Source organism: Odocoileus virginianus, chromosome 32 (genome assembly GCF_023699985.2).
Source record: "Odocoileus virginianus isolate 20LAN1187 ecotype Illinois chromosome 32, Ovbor_1.2, whole genome shotgun sequence".
Taxonomy (NCBI): Eukaryota; Metazoa; Chordata; class Mammalia; order Artiodactyla; family Cervidae; genus Odocoileus; species Odocoileus virginianus.
Window position 1 is genome coordinate 36,912,101 of NC_069705.1, and position 17,909 is coordinate 36,930,009.

A 17,909-nucleotide genomic window follows, 5' to 3' on the forward strand; every position below is an offset into this window, starting at 1 on the left:
CAACCTTTGTCTGAAAGCAGAAATGTGATCTGGTCATCACTGACTTTTTCATGCTGCCAGAATATTATTTATTTTTTAAGTGACAGGAGTTCTACTTTCTAATGTCACTGCATTTAGAGCGGATTCTCCCAAGTATGTTTATCGAGCAAGTGGCATCTATTGTCTGTCATCAAGGGTGGATGTTCTGCCCAGGGCGTCTTTGTGTTGCAGTCCCCAAGGAGAGCAATGTAGCGATGAGCTGATGGAATGAGACTTTGCTTACGTACAGAAGAGACAAGGTGGGATCAGCTTCAGTCACGGGGCTGGGGCCTCCACGGCCAGCGGGTTCCTCGATGCAGATGGTGCAGGGCACCCATTCCCTGCTGTGGTAGAAGGACTGTCCTTTCCCCACAGGGGACAGAGCTGGCAGCGGAGGTGGACAGGTACCACGTGACACTCACACGCAACAGGACAGAGGAGCCCGGGGAGACTGTGAGAAGGGGGTCAGTCCCACACGGGTGGTAAGCCCAGCACACACTCTGAGGGCTGTCTCTAGGTGGGGGCGTGTCACAAGCCTAAGACCCCTTTGAAAGTGGCTGAGTAGCGCTCAGAAGACTCCCCACAGGAGATGGACTTTCCCCAAAGTATTCAACAGAATTACTCACTCATCTCATAAATTTAGCATTTTCTCCAAAATGGATTAGCTGTATTTCCAAATTTTCCAAACTTTTTAGATTACTAAATGGAGCCCTTAGTATGCTATTGTTGTTGTCATTGTTCAGTTGCTAAGTCATATCTGAATCTTTGCGACCCCATGGACTACAGCACGCCAGGCTTCCCCGTTCTTCACTATCTCCCTGAGTTTGCTCAAACTCATGTCCATTGAGTCGGTGATGGCATCCAACCATCTCATCCTCTGTTGGCCCCCTCTCCCCCTGCCTTCAATCTTTGCTAGCATCGAGGTCTTTTCCAATGAGTCAGCTCTTCACATCAGGTGGTCAAATTATCAGAGCTTCAGCTTCAGCATCAGTCCTTCCAATGAATATTTAGGGTTGATTTCCTTTAGGATTGACTGTCTCCTTGCTGACCAAGGGACTCTCAAGAGTCTTCTCCAACACCACAGTTCAAAAGCATCAATTCTTTGGTGCTTAACCTTCTTTATGGTCCAGCACTCATATTCATACATGACTAATGGAAAAACCATAGCTTTGACTATATGGACCTTTATTGGCAAAGTGATGACTGCTTTTTAATATACTGTCTAGGTTGGTCATAGCTTTTCTTCCAAGGAACGAGTGTCTTTTAATTTCATGGCTGCAGTCACCATCCACAGTGATTTTGGAGTCCAAGAAAATAAAATCTGCCAATGTTTTCATTTTTTTTTTCCTATCTACTTGCCGTGAAGTAATGGGACCAAATGCCATAATCTTAGTTTTTTGAATGTTGAGTTTTAAATTAGCTTTTTCACTCTCCTCTTTCACTTTCATCAAGAGGTTCTTTAGTTCCTCTTTGCTTTCTGCCATTAGGGTGATAGCATTTGCAGTCAAAGGATATGCTATTGTCGATGATACATTTTTTTTTTTTCCTTTACAGAATTTTGTTGTTTTCTGTCAAACCTCAGCATGAATCAATCATAGGTATACATATATTCCCTCCTTTTGAACCTCCCTCCCATCTCCCTCCCCATCCCACCCCTCTAGGTTGACACAGAGCTTCTGTTTGAGTTTCCTGAGCCATACAGCAAATTCCCATTGGCTATCTATTTTACATATGGTAATGAAGTTTCCATGTTACTGTTTCCATACACCTCACCCTCTCCTCCCCTCTCCCTATGTCCATAAGTCTGTTCTCTATGTCTGTTTCTCCATTGCTGCCCTGTAAATAAGTTCTTCAGCAGCATCATTTTTTTAGACTCCATGTATATGCGTTAGAATATGATATTTCTCTTTCTCTTTCTGACTCACTTCACTCTGTATACTAGGTTCTAGGTTCATCCACCTCATTAGAACTGACTCAAATGTGTTCCTTTTTATGGCTGAGTAATATTCCATTTTGTATATGTTCCACAATTTCTTTATCATTCATCTGTGGATGGACATCTACGTTGCTTCCATGTTCTAGTTATTGTAAATAGTGCTGCAATGAACAATGGGATACATGTGTCTCTTTCAATTTTGGTTTCCTCAGATATATGCCTAGGAGTGGGATTGCTGGGTCATATGGTGGTTTTATGCCTAGTTTTTAAAGGAATCTCCGTACCACCTTCCATAGTGGCTGTATCAATTTACATTCCCACCAACAGGGCAAGAGTGTTCCCTTTTCTCCACTCCCTCTCCAGCGTTTATTGTTCGTAGACTTTTTGATGATGGCATTCTGATTGGTATGAGATGACATCTCATTGTATATTTGATTTGCATTTCTCTAATAATGAGCTATGTTGAGCATCTTTTCATGTGTTTGTTAGCCATTTGTATGTCTTCTTTGGAGAAATGTCTGTTTAGGTCTTTCCCCCACTTTTTGATTGGGTTGTTTATTTTTCTGGTATTGAGTTATATGAGCAGCTTGTATATTTTGGAAATTAATCCTTTATGTTTTCAAGAGATGAAATACAGTGTGCCTGCTGTGTTTCCCAAACGTGTGTGTGTGTGCACGCACGCATGTGTGTGTGCGTGTGTGTCTCTGTGTGTGCATGTGTGTATGTGCATGTGTCTCTGTGTGTGCATGTGTGTATGTGTGTTTATGTGTGTCTCTGTGTGTATGTGTGCGTGTGCGTGTGGGCGGGGTGTGTGTCTGTGTATATGTATGTGTGCGTGTATGTGTGTGTGTATCTGTACGTGCATGTGTGTGTATGTGTGTGTGGTGTATGTGTATGTGTGTGGTGTGTGTGCGTGTGTATATGTGTGGTGTGTGTGTGTGTGTGTATGTGTGTGTGTATGTGTGCGGTGTGTGTGTGCGTGTGTGTGTATGTGTGTGGTGTGTGCGCGTGTGTGTATGTGTGTATGTGTGTGTGTGTCTCTGTGTGTGTGTGTGTGTGTATGTGCATGTGTGTATGTGTGTTTAGGTGTGTCTCTGTGTGTATGTATGTGTGTGCATGTGTTTATGTGTGTGTGCATGTGTGTGGGGTGTGTGTTTGTGTTGTGTATGTGTGTGGTGTGTGTTTATGTGTGTGTGTGCACGTGCATGTGTGTGTGTGTGTGTGGTGTATGTGTATGTGTGTGGTGTGTGTGTGTGTGTGTGTGTGTGGTGTGTGTGTGTGTGTATGTGTGCGTGTGTGTATATGGGTGCATGTGTGTATGAGTGTGTGTGTGTGCATGTGTTTATGTGCGTGTGCGTGTGCGGGGTGTGTGTGTATATATGTATGTGTGCGTGTATGTGTGTGGTGTGTGTATGTGTGTGTGTGCACGTGCATGTGTGTGTATGTCTGTGTGGTGTATGTGTATGTGTGTGGTGTGTGTGGTGTGTGTGTGTGTGTATGAGTGTGTGTGCATGTGTGTGGTGTGTGTGTGTGTGTGTGTATGTGTGTGTGCGTGTGTGTGTGGTGTGTGTGTATGTGTGTGGTGCGTGCGTGTGTGTGTATGTGTGTGTGGTGTATGTGTATGTGTGTGGTGCGTGTGTGTGTGCATGTGTGTGCGTGTGTATGTGTGTGGTGTGTGCGCGTGTGTGCATGAGTGTGTGCGTGTGTGTGCACATGCATGTGTGTGTATGTGTGTGTGGTGTATGTGTATGTGTGTGGTGTGCATGTGTGTGGTGTGTGTGTGCGTGTGTGTATGTGTATGTGTGTGTGTGTGTAGGTGCATGTGTGTATGAGTGTGTGCATGTGTGTATGTATGTGTGTGTGTGCATGTGTGTATGAGTGTGTGCGTGTGTGTGGTGTGTGTGTGCGTGTGTGTATGTGTGTGGTGTGTGTGCGTGTGTGTGTGTGTGCATGTGTGTGCATGTGTGCGTGTGTGTGCATGTGTATGTGTGTGCATATGTGTGTGTGTGCGTGTGTGTGTGCATGTGTGTATGAGTGTGTGCGTGTGTGTGTGTGTGTGCGTGCAGGTGCTCAGTCATGCTGGACGCTTTGTGACCCCAGGGGCTGTAGCCTGCCAGGCTCCTCTGTCCATGATACCTTTCAGCAAGAATACTAGAATGGACTGTCATCTCCTACTCCAGGCATTCTTCCCAACACAGGGAGATGGAACCTGTGTCTCTCACATCTCCTGTTTTGGCAGGTGGATATTTTACCACTGAGCCACCTGGGAAGCCCTTTTCAAACCTACTTGAGTACAAAATCTTAGTTTGGAGTGGAGGATCAGAGAGGGCTTGGAACATCTACTTAGGAATACTGCCTTCAGGAAGAAATCTCTTGGTGGAAAATTCAGAGGTTCTGACAAGAATGAGTTACGCTTCAAAAGGTTTTTAAATTTCACTTTCAAGATACTTGGTTCTCAGGAGAGGCCATTATTGAATGATCAAAGGCAGAATCCATTCAACAACGTCTATAAAATTGAAGATAAAGACATTCACCTCGTATGTGGCCCTTTCCTTCTATTTTACTCAAGATAAATTTTAGTTGATTATAATAGCTTTGATCAATGTAGAGTGCATTTTATGTCCCCCTCAAAATATTTTAAATAATATCACAAACCTCAGTGCACCCATAATATAAAAAGATAGACAGACATGAATGTGAGTCCTCTTACAAAACGTTGCATAACAGTTCTCAATCTGCAAAGAAAGAAAGGAATGGGGTCAAACCTGGGATTGACTCCTGTTTCTGCCGCTTCACAGCTGTGTGATCAAGGATTCAGCCGTTTATGAGACGCTTTTTGGTTAAGCATGAATGAGTATTTTGGTGGGATTTCACCTTAATTTTCCCTTAGCAAGACCAAAAAAAGAAAGAAAAAGAAAAGAAAAACCACCAAATTTATAGTTATTTTAATCACCTTCAGCTAAACTATAATCTAGAGGTTTTCAACAAGGACCCACTATATAACACAGGGAACTCTGCTCAATGTTATATGGCAGCCTGGATGGGAGGGGAGTTTTGGGGAGAATGGATACATGTGTATGTATGACTGAGTCCCTTTGCTGTCCTTCTGAAACTATCACAACATTGTTAACCAACTATACTCTAATATAAAATAAAAATTTAAAAAAATAATATAGAGGTTTTGAATTGTTCATTTTTGGAATGGGATGCACTCACCTCTTGGTGATGGAAACATTTTGCATCAGGAATTTTCTTTGCTATGGTGCCGAGTCCCATCTGGGGATCACAGCTGTAATTCAGAATATGGCTGTTATGTTTAGTCACTGAGTTGTGTCCGACTCTTTGCAACACCATGAAGTGCAGCATGCCAGGCTTCCCTGTCCTTCATGATCTCCTTGAGTTTGCTCAAATTCAAAGTGTTACCTTTGATTATTTCCCCCACTATGCTCATGCTCAAATTTCCTTCTTCTCAAACTTTTCATCTGAGAATGGAGAATCTTGTTCTGTCTCTTCTCTCTTCTTGATATGATGGACAGTAAGTGAAGATAAGTATTTATGTGAATTTCCTAAGTAAAGATGGATGGGTTATCAAGTCACTGATTCTGAGTAACTCATTTAAAAGAAAATATCATGGCTTTCTTGGTTTTACACAGCCTCGGACGGTGCCCATGGAATCTGACACTGCATACTTGGGCATTGTTTACCACTGCTTAGCTTTTGTCCTATTTAAGGTTAATATTCAGTTATTACATTGTATCATGGAAAAGTGGCGTGTTCCAATGTGCAAATTAGATTGAGACATTAAAAAAAATAGATGTAGGGAGATTCTTCTTTAAATGGAACCATAGCAAGCCATGTTTAAAAGGAGAGTAGCTGGTAAGTCATTATTATAAGACAGGGTCTTGGAACAACCTACTCTTTTGAGCACATTTTTTAAAAAATTGAAGCATAGTTGATTTACAATGTTGTGTTGGTTTCAGGCGTACAGCAAAGTGAAATCTCTCTGTGTCTATGTCTATGTCTATATATATGCTGCGCTGTGCTTAGTCACTCAGTCGTGTCTGACTCTTTGCAACCCCATGGACTGTAGCCTGCCAGGCTCCCCTGTCCATGGGGATTCTCCAGGCAAGAATACTGGAATAGGTTGCCATGCCCTCCTCCAGGGAATCTTCCCAACCCAGGGACTGAACCCAGGTCTCCTGCACTGCAGCGGATTCTTTTACCTTCTAAGCCACCAGAGAAGTCCAAGAATACTGGAATGGGTAGCCTATCCCTTCTCCAAGGGATCTTCCCAACCCAGGAATTGAACCAGGGTCTCCTCCATTGCAGGTAGATTCTTTACCAGCTGAGCTACCAGGGAAGCCCATTTTGCCAGATTCTCTTTCATTATACATTATTACAAGCTATTGATCAGAGTTCCTTGTACTCGCACTAGGTCTTTGTTGGCTGTCTATTTTATGTGTATCGGTGTGTATGTTAACCCCAGACTCCTAATTACCTCTCTTCCTCCCTTTCGCTGTTGGTAACCATAGTTTGTTTTCTATATCTGTGGGTCTACTTTCTATTTTGTATCATTTTTTTTTTAAGATTCCACAAATCAGTTTAGTTCAGTTCAGTTCAGTCGCTCAATCGTGTCCGACTCTTTGTGACCCCATGAATCGCAGCACGCCAGGCCTCCCTGTCCATAACCAGCTCCCGAAGTTTACTCAAACTCATGCCCATCGAGTTGGTGATGCCATCCAGCCATCTCATCCTCTGTCATCCCCTTCTCCTCCTGCCCCCAATCCCTCCCAGCATCAGGGTCTTTTCCAATAAGTCAACTCTTCACATGAGGTGGCCAAAGTACTGGAGTTTCAGCTTCAGCATCAGTCCTTCCAGTGAAACCCCAGGACTGATCTCCTTTAGGATGGACTGGTTGGATCTCCTTGCAGTCCAAGGGACTCTCAGGAGTCTTCTACAACACCACAGTTCAAAAGGATAAATTCTTCAGCACTCAGCTTTCTTTATAGTGCAACTCTCACATCCATACATGACCACTGGAAAAACCATAGCCTTGACCAGATGGACCTTTGTTGGCAAAGTGATGTCTCTGCTTTTTAATATGCTATCTAGGTTGGTTATAACTTTCCTTCCAAGGAGTAAGCGTCTCTTAATTTCATGGCTGCAGTCACCATCTGCAGTGATTTTGGAGCCCAAAAAAATAAAGTCTGACACTGTTTCTACTGTCTCCCCATCTATTTCCTATGAGGTGATGGGACCAGATGCCATGATCTTAGTTTTCTGAATGTTAAGCTTTAAGCCAACTTTTTCACTCTCCTCTTTCACTTTCATCAAGAGGCTTTTTAGCTCCTCTTCACTCTCTGCCATAAGGGTGGTGTCATCTGCATATCTGAGGTTATTGATATTTCTCCCAGCAATCTTGATTCCAGCTTGTGCTTGTTCCAGCCCAGCGTTTCTCATGATGTACTCTGCATGTAAGTTAAATAAGCAGGGTGACCATATACAGCCTTGATGTACTCCTTTTCCTATTTGGAACCAGTCTGCTCTTCCATGTCCAGTTCTAACTGTTGCTTCCTGACCTGCATACAGGTTTCTCAAGAGGCAGGTCAGGTGGTCTGGTATTCCCATCTTTTTCAGAATTTTCCACAGTTTATTGTGATCCACACAGTCAAAGGCTTTGGCATAGTCAATAAAGCAGAGATAGATGTTTTTCTGGAACTCTCTTGCTTTTTCGATGATCCAGCGGATATTGGCAATTTGATCTCTGGTTCCTCTGCCTTTTCTAAAACCAGCTTGAACATCTGGAAGTTCGTGGTTCACGTATTGCTGAAGCCTGGCTTGGAGAATTTTGAGCTTTACTTTACTAGCGTGTGAGATGAATGCAATTGTGTGGTAGTTTGAGCATTCTTTTGGATTGCCTTTCTTAGGGATTGGAATGAAAACTGACCTTTTCCAGTCCTGTGGCCACTGCTGAGTTTTCCAAATTTGCTGGCATATTGAGTGCAGCACTTTCACAGCATCATTTTTCAGGATTTGAAATAGCTCAATTGGGATTCCATCACATCCACTAGCTTTGTTCGTAGTGATGCTTTCTAAGGCCCACTTGACTTCACATTCCAGGATGTCTGGCTCTAGGTGAGTAATCACACCATTGTGATTATCTGGGTCGTGAAGATCTTTTTTGTACAGTTCTTCTGTGTATTCTTGCCACCTCTTCTTAATATCTTCTGCTTCTGTTAGGTCCATACCATTTCTGTCCTTTATCGAACCCATCTTTGCCTGACATTTTCCCTTGATATCTCTAATTTTCTTGAAGAGATCTCTAGTCTTTCTCATTCTGTTGTTTTCCTCTATTTCTTTGCATTGATTGCTGAGGAAGGCTTTCTTATCTCTCCTGGCTATTCTTTGGGACTCTGCATTCAAATGGGAATATCTTTCCTTTTCTCCTTTGCTTTTTGCTTATCTGCTTTTCACAGCTATTCGTAAGGCCTCCTCAGACAACCATTTTGCCTTTTTGCATTTCTTTTCCATGGGGATGGTCTTGATCCCTGTCTCCTGTACAATGTCATGAACCTCCATCCATAGTTCATCAGGCTCTCTGTCTATCAGATCTAGTCCCTTAAATCTGTTTCTCACTTCCACTGTATAGTCATAAGGGATTTGATTTAGGTCATACCTGAATGGTCTAGTGGTTTTCCCTACTTTCTTCAGTTTAAGTCTGAATTTGGCAATAAGGAGTTCATGATCTGAGCCATAGTCAGCTCCCGGTCTTGTTTTTGCTGACTGTATAGAGCTTCTCCATCTTTGGCTGCAAATAATATAATCAATTTGATTTCAGTGTTGACCATCTGGTGATGTCCATGTGTAGAGTCTTCTCTTGTGTTGTTGGAAGAGGTTGTTTTCTATGACCAGTGCATTCTCTTGGCAAAACTCTATTAGCTTTTGCCCTGCTTCATTCTATACTCCAAGGCCAAATTTCCCTGTTACTCCAGGTGTTTCTTGACTTCCTACTTTTGCATTCCAGTCCCCTATAATGAAAAAGACATCTTTTTTGGTAGTTCTAAAAGGTCTTGTAGGTCTTCATAGAACCGTTCAACTCAGCTTCTTCAGCGTTACTGGTTGGGGCATAGGCTTGGATTACTGTGATATTGAATGGTTTGCCTTGGAAACAAACAGATCATTCTGTCATTTTTGAGATTGCATCCAAGTACTGCATTTCAGACTCTTTTGTTTACCATGATGGCTACTCCATTTCTTCTAAGGGATTCCTGCCCACAGTAGTAGATATAATGGTCATCTGAGTTAAATCACCCATTCCAGTCCATTTCAGTTCGCTGATTCCTAGAATGTCAACGTTCACTCTTGCCATCTCCTGTTTGACCACTTCCAATTTGCCTTGATTCATGGACCTAACATTCCAGGTTCCTATGCAGTATTGCTCTTTACAGCATTGGACCTTGCTTCTATCACCAGTCCCATCCACAACTGGGTATTGTTTTTGCTTTGGCTCCATCCCTTCATTCTTTCTGGAGTTATTTCTCCTCTGATCTCCAGTAGCATATTGGGCACCTACCGAACTTGGGAGTTCCCCTTTCAGTATCCTATCATTTTGCCTTTTTATACTGTTCATGCGGTTCTCAAGGAAGAATACTGAAGTGGTTTGCCATTTCCTTCCCCAGTGGACCACATTCTGTCAGACCTCTCCACCATGACCCTACCGTCTTGGGTGGCCCCACACGGTATGGCTTAGTTTCATTGAGTTAGACAAGGCTGTGGTCCTGTGATCAGATTGTCTAGTTTTCTATGATTATGGTTTTAGTGTGTTTGCCCTCTGATGCCCTCTCGCAACACCTACCATCTTTACTTGGGTTTCTCTTACCTTGGACTTGGGCTATCTCTTCACAGCTGCTCCAGTAAAGCGCAGCCGCTGCTCCTTACCTTGGATGAGGGGTATCTTCTCACGGCCGCCGCTCCTGACCTTGAACGTGGAGTAGCTCCTCTCAGCCCTCCTGCGCCCCACAGCAGCATGAAATCATATGATATTTGTCTTTCTGTGTCTGGCCTGCTTCACTTAGTATGATAATCTCTAGGTCTATCCATGTTGCTCCAAACAGTAGAATATTATGGTATGTGTGGCTGAGTAATATTCCATTGTATATATGTACCCCATCTTCTTTCTCTGTTCGTCTGAAACAACCATACTCTTAAGATGCTGTTTTATCTCAGTCGGTACCATGACTTCTCCTCATTATTTTTAGCTCCAGCTGCAGTATTTTTCACCTTAACCTATCTGCTTATAAAGCCTGCAGCTTCATCTCCCAGTTTCTAACACATCCTGCTCAGCACTGCTTAGAGCTCTTGCTTCCTGGACATACTTCTCCAACTTCATTCTTTTTTTTTTTTTTTTTCACTTTTCTTTCTTTTTTTTTTTGGTTAGTTGGAGGCTAATTACTTTACAATATTGCAGTGGTTTTTGTCATACATTGACATGAATCAGCCATGGATTTACATGTGTTCCCCATCCCGGTCCCCCCTCCCACCTCCCTCTCCACCCGATCCCCCTGGGTCTTCCCAGTACACCAGGCCCGAGCACTTGTCTCATGCACCCAACCTGGGCTGGTGATCTGTTTCACCCTAGATAATATACATGTTTCGTTGCTGTTCTCTTGAAACATCCCACCCTCGTCTTCTCCCGCAGAGTCCACAAGTCTATTCTATACATCTGTGTCTCTTTCATCGCAGCACTGTTTATCATAGCCAGGGACATGGAAGCAACCTAGATGCCCATCAGCAGACGAATGGATAAGGAAGCTGTGGTACATATACACCATGGAATATTACTCAGCCATTAAAAAGAATTCATTTGAATCAGTTCTAATGAGATGGATGAAACTGGAGCCCATTATACAGAGTGAAGTAAGCCAGAAAGATAAAGACCATTACAGTATACTAATACATATATATGGAATTTAGAAAGATGGTAACGATAACCCTATATGCAACTTCATTCTTTCATTCACTCAGCAAACATTTATTGAGCACCTACTATATGCTGGATGCTTGTCTTCATCCATGAGAATAAAACAGACAATGATCCCTGCTGTTCTGGAGTTTACATTTGGTGAGGAAAAGAGATAATAAGCAAGAAGCATAGTAAAAAGTGAACGGCATAGTACAAGGGGCCCCTCAGTGTCTGTATGGGAATTAGTTCCATGATCCCTGAAGATATGCTCAAATCCCTTATGTAAAATTGCATAGTATTGCATTTGAGCTATGAACATCTTCCCATATACTCTCAGTCATCTCTAGGTTACTGCAAACTTAATAGAGTGTAAATGCTGTGTAAATATTTACCAGCATGGCAAATTCAAGTTTTGCCTTTTGGAACTTTCTGGAGTTAAAATTATATATGTATTTAATCTGTGGTTAGCTGAATCACAGATGTGGAACTTGTCGATCTGGAAGGCCAACTGTGGGTTTGTATGCTACACCCTCCTCTGTATGGAGTGAGGGGGTTGGAGGAACTCAGGCTGGGGAAGGGTAGCGGCAGAATAGAGAAAATAGATGGTCAGGATATGCTTTTGAGAATATGACTTGGATTAAAGATGTGACGGTGCAGATTGTAAGCTGTGCTCTATGTGCACTTAAGGTACAGCTTATGGTAAGTGTCCTTACTACAATAAAGTTAAGTAAGTGAAAAGTGAAAGTGTTAGTCGCTCAGTCATGTCTGACTTGTGACCCTATGGACTGTTGCCCACCAGCCTCTCTGACCATGGGATTCTCAGGCAAGAATACTGGGGTAGATAGCTATTCCCTTCTCCAGGGGATCTTCCTGACCCAGGGATTGAACCCAGGTGTTCCACCTTGCAGGCAGATTCTTTACTGTCTGAGCCACCTGGGAAATATAAAAAATTAAAAAAACAAAAAAGAGTTTTGATGCAAATAAGGTCTGTGTTGTGTGTAAGAGTTCTATCTGAATAGGAACAAATTAGGTTGATTTCATTAGCAGTATTTTGTTCCCTTTTTTAACAATCATAAAGTAATAATGTGACATACTGTATGGAGTACTATGAAATATTATGAAATATTTGAAATAATCAACTATTATTGAAATATTATGAAAAACTATGAAATGGTATATGAAACAAAGAAAATTTTTGTTTATAAAATGTTACAATTATACTAAATGAATTCCTTACACTGGCATATGCATTCTCAAAATCATTTCCCAGTTGCGTTTGCAAACTCCTGTTTACCTGGGATCCCATAAATTATGTTCTCTAAGGAGAGTCATTATCCAAGTAAGGTTATTGAAGGCTGGCTGATTTAGCCGAAAGATTTACAAAAATCATATGTGTAAATTATTCTACTTATGGTGGTGGTAATTTATTCCAAACAAATTGGATCCATGGCCATCTGTTTTAGCTGTTAGTCTAGGGAAAGCCTGCTCTTTTCTATCTCCACAAACTGATGTTCACATCACAAATGTAGAAGTATGCAAATCAGACAATGCCTGCCCTTTGAAGTCAAGGAAAGTGTCAGCGGTGCAGCAGTTCGGCCTCCAAGTTCCTGCCAGCTTCTCATCGCAGGGACTGAGCGATTCTAACCCAAAGCCAAATTCTGAGAGTTTTCATCTTGGTTGATGATTGCAAAACAGCCAAGGATCAGAGAAATGTAGAGGGACTCCTTTGGCCCTGGCCCCCCTCTTCTGCTCCCGCTCCGGCCCCCCGCCCCCGTATGCCTTCCCCTTTGTACCTTGAAGCCTTTAATGTCACGTCAAGGAAGACCACTTGGGGCAGCAGCCCCACCATCTCTGTCTTGAAATCTCATCATGAATTCTCTTTTAGATAGCTCCTGGATGGCTTTTAAGCCTGAAGTCATCCAGGTGTGACTGGGCCCCCCGGGGAGTTCCTGCTCTCGTGTATCTTGCTCAGTGTCAGGGAAGAACCTTAACCTCTTTGAGGATGGCAAAGAGGAACGACGCTGGAGGTGACAGCTCAGCCGCTCTGCTGGTGCTGAAAGGAGGTCCTAAGACCCACCAGACAGAGCCAGGCGCTCTCTACCCACAGCACAGGAGACCAACAGCGTCAGCATGAAGCCCCATGTCTTCTCTGAGCCCACGGACGCAGATGGCAGCTGCACACAGCAGATTGAGCCGCAGCTGAGATTCCCAGGGCCAGAGCCTCAGCACCTTTTATTAACATCAAGCACCACACGAGGTCTCTCATCGTTACATGTTCTTGGCTGAACAGGGGTTGGTGGACCATCCATGGCCCAGGGGCCAAACCCTGCCTGTTTTGATATGGCCCATGAACTGAGAGTGGTTTTTACGTTGTTAATGGTTGAAGAAAAATCAAGAGAAGAACGATATTTCATGACACATGCAAATTATGGGAAACTCAAAGTTTAGAGTCTGTAAATATTTATTGGGACATAACCACATTCATTCATTTACATATTGCCTATGGCTACCTTTGAATTAAAAAGCAGGGATGTCACTTTGATGACAGAGTTCTGTATAGTCAAAGCTGTGATTTTTCCAGTGGTCATGTATGGATGTGAAAGTTGGACCATAAAGAAGGCTGAGCACCGAAGAATTGATGCTTTTGAACTGAGTTATCTCAAGAGAAGACTCTTGAGAGTCCCTTGGATGTCAAGGAGATCAGACCAGTCCTGAAGGAAATCAACCCTTCTAATCAATATTCATTCATTAGAAAGACTGATGCTGACGCTGAAGCTCCACTACTTTGGCCACTGTTACAAAGAGCCAACTCATTGGAGGAGACCCTGATGCTGGAAAAGATTGAGGGCAGTAGGAGAAGGGGACAACAGAGGATGAGATGGTTGGATGGCATCACCGACTCCATGGACTTGAGTTTAAGCAAACTCCAGGATATAGTGAAGGACAGAGGAGTCTGGCATGCTGCAGTCTATGGGGTTGTGAGGAGTCAACATGGCTTAGAGACTGAACAACAACAAATGGCTTCCTTAATGCTCAGTGGTGGAGTTGAGTCATTATAATGGAGCATACAACACTTACTACTTGGCCCTTTGCAGAAAAGCTTGCTGATCCCTATCACAGAGGATGGCAAGACGTAACATGATTCCAAAGGAGGCAACTGAACAAGCAAGCAGGTTGGCTTGCCACACCTCCATCTGGGTTAGAAACAGATAAGGAAGCTTAGTGGGTCAGAGCCAGACAGTTTGCTGCTCACAGCACAGCCAGCAGCAGGGCCAGCAGCTTGGGGGTGCTGGATCCCAGACCCCAAGTCTCCCGGATCGATGCATCAGGTTCAAATGGTGACCACATGCACGATGGGTTGCCACAGCCAGCGCTGCTGTCTCATGACCTTTAAAAATAAGCAGTACACAAGTCCATCCCTCTCTTCTGGGGGAGGAATAGTTGTTGGGTGGTCACGCTCTGATTGTCTTGACCTACTTATCTGCCTACATGGCTATCGACAGAAATCTCAAAGTCAGAGGCTCACTTTAATGTCCATTCAAAGGCAGCGTGATTAATAACAAATACTTTTCACTTGCTATAAATATATTTTTAAATTTTCATGTTGCAAAAATTTGTAAGTTTTCTTTTGTGTCTTGGATCAGTTCGGGCAGAAGGGACCAGGGCAGGGGTGTGTTCATTTTGCTTCAGCTGCACGGGTGGTTCAGCTGCCCACGCAGCTCCACCTTTGTGATGATGTGAGCCTTGCCTGGGTTCTCGAGTGCCTGCTGGACTGTGCTAACCAAGCTAGGTGCCATGAACTTGAATTCAGATCTAGGTTTTCATGCCCTTTAAGTAAGGATGACAGCACCCACCTGTCTGTAGTGTATGAAGTCTCTCTGTCTTCAGAATTTTTTTTCCAGGGTTTTGGTAGAAATACTCCTATATTCTCCTTTTCTTGAATTCTTCTCTATGAAGATTTTCTATATCAAAGGCGAGAGTGAGACCCATTTTATGCACGGTATAGTCACTCCTCAGTATTCATGGGGGCTTGGTTCCAGGACCCTCCTTGGATATAAAAATCTGCACATACTCATGTCCCTTATATACAGTTGCCTAGTATTTGTATATAACCTACGCATCCTCCCATATGCTTTAAATCATCTCTAGATTACTCGTAATACAATGTATAGTCGTATGTTATTGTTGTTTTTTAGTGGTTAAGTTGTGTCTGACTCTTTTGTGACCCCATGGACTGTAGCCCACCAGGCTCCTCTGACCATGGCCTTCTCCAGGCAAGAGTACTGGAGTGGGTTGCCATTCCCTTCTCCAGGGGATCTTCCCAACCTAGAGATCGAGCCTGAGTCTCCTGCATTGCAGTCATATTCTTTACCATCTGAACTACCAGGGAAGCTTAGGTGGTCTCCTGCAGTATGGGAGACCCGGGTTCAATCCCTGGGTTGGGAAGATTCCCTGGAGAAGGGAATGGCAACCCACTCCAGTATTCTTGCCTGGAGAAGGCCATGGTCAGAGGAGCCTGGTGGGGTACAGCTCATGGGATCACAAAGAGTTGGACACGACCGAGCGATAGTTGTTAGTGTGTATGTAAATAGTTCCCGCAGGCCATGTGCCAGCCGCTCTTGCTTCCCCCGTCCTGCCTACCTGCACTTTCAGCACTCAACTCCGAGTCACCTCCGCTCTGGGGTTCCCCCAGGCTCTCGCCCCATCAGGTGGGCTCAGGTGCCCCGTCTTCTCCAGAGTGCTATGCCTCCTTTTGCGGCAGCACTCCTCACACTTCACCGGACCTGTTTAAGCCTCACAGGTTGAATTCTTTCCGTGTTGGTGTCCAAAGAAATCAGCATCTCTTCCAGCACAAGAGAGGCGTTTGAGGATGCTGCTGGGCTGCATGGAGTCCTCGGTCCTCTGAGCAGGGCTTGTCAGAGCCAGCGCAGCATGTTCATTGAATGAATGAGTGACTGAGTCAGTAAGTGGTGCACTTCTGTGCATGTATTATACATACATACATTTAATCCTCTGTTTTCTTTATCAATTTTTTTATGGGTTTGAAACTTCAAAAAGTTTCTTTTCTTTTCAATAGCCCATAAAATTTGGACCAAGAAAGACCACATTTAAATGTATTGTTATGACTTTTTTCATGTGAGAGCTTCCTGTTTGGTTCCCCCATTATGAGAAGGCTGTTATTTTGTAAATCAGAAGTTTGCTAGCCATGGTCTAGACTATAGGCTAATGCTGGCCCCTGACAAAGTATTCACTGGTGTGTGATAGGATGAGAAAATAAATTCATAAAAGGAAATGAATTTAAGAGAATGTCCTTATTTTAAGATCATCTTTTTTTTTCTTTTCAGTATAAAACATTATGTTCTGATTCTAGGAATTTTTTAATGAATCTAGAGGACTAAATAAAAAATTGAAAAACCTAAAAAAATGTTCAGTTACATATTAAATTTACAGTATATTGAAATATTAATTTCAAATATATAAATATGGCTATTGATAAGTAGATGTGCTATGATAGCCAGGAAAGTATGACAGTTGTAATATGAGGGTATATATATATATATTTGTTTGTGTTCATGTCTGTGTATGTGTTATATATATTCGTATATATGTACACAACTTTTTCTTTTAAGTCATAGTTAATTCTGTGAAGCATATTACATAATTAACACACAGTGAAACGCATCCGTGATTATATAATAAATAAACAGTGGGATGTTTTAGATTGTTGAGTCACAAGCCAAGCATTAAAAAAGGATGACATACAAGCTTGCTGTAACATTAAGTGAACTTCTTACTGTGATTAGTTAGCACAGTTGTGAAGTTGTGAGCTGGGAAATGGACTGAAGTCAGCGGTCCAGGTGCACCCCAAAGGGCCCTCTCTGCCTCTAAAATGCGCCCCAATAGTCAGAACCATTTGTTGGCATGCTGCAGTGTCGCTCCTGCCTTTACCTTATTTTTCATATTTTGATTTTCCTTTTATTGTGCCTTTTCCACTTTCTTTTTGTAGCACATGTTTTGGAGGCTGTTTTCATTTCTTTGGGACAAAGTCCGGGAGATGGACGTAGTGAGACTCCTGTCCTGGGATGCCTTACTAGCCATGTCTCGGCAGCATCTCAGGTTCCCCAAGGTTGTCCCCTCATCTCCGTGGCCATTGACAACACTGTTTAGTGTCCTGTGCCTGGTGTGGAACCGTCGGGAAGAATGAAGTCCCCTCTGAGCCATCTGACCCAAGTGAGGCCCTAGCAATACCACCAGTGTCTCCAAGCCCATGCATCCTCCTCTGTGATTCAGTTTTAACTTCACATTAACTTTAGCTTCGTGTCTTGCCTTTCACCCTCACCTGCAGTCGATTGCTAGTGTGTCTGCATTTGCTGACTCTTCCCCCGTGCTGAAACCATGCCCGTTAAGTTTCCTCATCCGTGTTGACTAAGTTCCATGATTTATTAGGTGCTCTGGACATGAGCAAGAATAAAACTTTGTTCCTGCCCTAGAAAGTAGGTCCAGGCAGGCAGTCAAGAAGACCTGTGGTTAAAACATAGTGTGAAAATGATCCAATAAGTATATATATATATATATATATATATATATATATATATAGTAATGGGATCGGGTGGGAAGAGAGACACTTAAGTCACATCACAGCGGGAAGGATCAGTGATGCCACCTAGAAGGGATGATTCTGGGTCTTATTCTAGAGGGAAAGGAAGATTGGTCATATCTAAAGCAGGAGAGCCACTTTTCTTTTTTTAGGTCCAAGAAGTTTACTTCATAAGGGAGGTCATTTAATGCTTCTTAGAAATTAGTTCCATATAATGAGTCCCATGAAATTAAAAGACACTTGATCCTTGGAAGAAAAACTATGACCAACCTAGACAACATATTAAAAAACAGAGATATTACTTTGCCAACAAATGCCCATCTCGTCAAAGCTATAGTTTTCCCAGTAGTCATGCATGGATGTGAGAGTTGGACCATAAAGAAAGTTGAGTTCCG

At 43.0% G+C, this 17,909-nt stretch overlaps 1 long non-coding RNA gene across 1 annotated transcript in view; it reads left to right on the plus strand.

Annotated features, from left to right (window-relative positions):
• The window catches only part of LOC139032623 (uncharacterized), a 202,623-nt gene that overhangs the window by 101,754 nt on the left and 82,960 nt on the right, over positions 1–17,909 (plus strand). The window lies entirely within an intron of this gene.